Genomic DNA, 2251 nt, shown 5'->3' on the forward strand with positions numbered 1-2251 from the left:
GATGCTTGGGATGTGTGGAAATCAGGTGAAAAAATTACTTTCTGTGTTATCGTATCCTACCTGGTATTAAATGATCATATCTATTTTTCTCTAGTGTTGTTATGTTGAGAAATGATTGATTAGACTTCCTTATGGTTATTGGCAGGTCATCAAAGACAGGAAATGGAAAGAGATAACTACAGTGTTGAATTTTTCATCAACAACAACCAATGCATCCTTTGTTAGACCCCACCTCTGTCTTCTGTCCTTTTGATCTGTTGTAGTTGCTTTGGGACTGCTTTGAGATTCATTTATATGATATTTTTACTATAGTTTTCTATTTGCCCATTGAATGTTATGCTTTTAGATCTGCACTTTAGGACCTTTGAGTTGTTGTAGCTTGTCAAGTTATTCTTGAAATCTTGATTGATTGATGTTTTTGTGCCATAATTGCAAACTCAATGTATTTAAGATAGTTTTAGCAGCTTGTGCACTATTCCACCACTCTGATAATCTCTATTGCTTTCTTGTGATAAAAGAATCTAATTTCAGCCAAGTGTCCTGAGGAATTATGACCCTTCAACTTTTATGTGTTGTCACAATTAAGTGAACAAGTGGCAAATGGGCCCTCCAACGATTCCAACCAAATCTAACCTCCAAAAGAGAGGGAAAAATTTTGAATTTGAATATTTGAGGAGTAAACATTACCTGTTATACTTCAAGACACAAGGTTAGACCACAAAACTTAAGATTGTAAGGTTAGGAAATTTAACTTTCTATCAAGAAATTTGAATCCAAGCTATGTTGATGACATTACATACACATTATAGTGTTACATTTTGTCTGTGCTATCAGGTTTTTTTGAAATATGCTTTTGTTTGTGTTTTTTCTTTTGGAGTTTTGCATTAAGATAATGGTATGATCATTTGTGATTGATGTTCATTTTTGATGGAATTTTGCATTAAGGTAACTGTGTGACTATTTTTCATCAATGGTATAATGGATATAAAATAATTTTACAGTGTTTTGCTTGTCTTATATGATGGTTTCTTGGGATGTGTGGAAATCAGGTGAAAAAATTACTTTCTGTGTTATAGTATCTCGTCTGGTATTAAATGATCATATATATTTTCCTCTAGTGTTGTTATGTTGAGAAATAATTGATTAGTCTTCCTTATGGTTATTGGCAGGTCATTAAAGACAGGAAATGGAAAGAGATAACTACAGTGTTTAATTTTTCATCAACAACAACCAATGCATCCTTTGTTCTACGTAAATACTACATTAGCTTGCTTCATCATTATGAGAAAGTTTACTTCTTTGGGGCCCAGGGTCATCTAATTCCCCCATTGCCAAGTAGGTGGAATTAATTATCTTTATGTTTCTCATGTTCTTTTGTTGTGAAATGCATCTGGCAAAGGTATTTTGACCTTTTATGTTGTATTTTTCAGACGCTCTACCTGCTCCAAGCCTTGTTTCAAACTCGCCAGTTTTAAATGAGCCTACTAATCCACCTTTGGATGTTGTCCAACCTCTGATTAGGAGAAAAAAGAGGAGAGCTTCAACTCCTATTTGTGGAGGTTCTCAACTCTTGCCAATTCCAATAATTCTATTCTTTAACAGATTTTTTATGCTTACTGGTTGAATAACTTGGATTTTCTATTTAACAAGTAATTTTTATCAGATAAATTCTTGTATAACTTGAATCAGTGATTGTTGCTAAGATATATTTCATTTTCCTTTCTCACAGTTAGCCCTGCATCATCTGTGGGTCATCCCGTGACTGAAGTTATAGATGGGAAGTTCGAACATGGTTATCTTGTTACCGTGGTAGTTGGCTAAGAGAAATTAGGTGGTTTATTATACCAAGTGCCGATAGGATTTTCCAGAGAACAGTTTGCAGAAGTACATTGGTACTTGAATAATCATAATAATGGGGATGTTTCTTTAGGGGTTTTCCCTCATCGCCATCGCAAGAGAAAAGATGAAACAGTCACTAGATGAGTGTATACTTTCTCATTTGAAGAGAAAGATGGGTGTAAGTATTTCCCATTGGAAGTATCTGCATCTGATGTCTATAAAATGTTTTAAGAAACAAAAAGTCCACCAGACCTGCTAATACACCAAATTTATAATGTTTTATTACAATTTACTAAGATCCCACTAGTTTTTCAAGATACATGATGTTGTACATATACGAATATTTTTATATTGTCTCAACTTTCTGTAATACCCTAAAAATGGTCACCTAAACCATGGGCCCCTAATCTCG

The 2251-nt window shown here is 34.0% G+C and overlaps 1 pseudogene; it reads left to right on the forward strand.

Moving 5' to 3' along the window:
• Positions 1-1021: 1021 nt before the first annotated feature.
• On the forward strand, positions 1022-1983 carry LOC131045530 (high mobility group B protein 15-like; annotated as a pseudogene).
• The last annotated feature ends 268 nt before the right edge of the window (positions 1984-2251 follow it).

The sequence above is a fragment of the Cryptomeria japonica genome, chromosome 10 (assembly GCF_030272615.1).
Source record: "Cryptomeria japonica chromosome 10, Sugi_1.0, whole genome shotgun sequence".
NCBI lineage: Eukaryota > Viridiplantae > Streptophyta > Pinopsida > Cupressales > Cupressaceae > Cryptomeria > Cryptomeria japonica.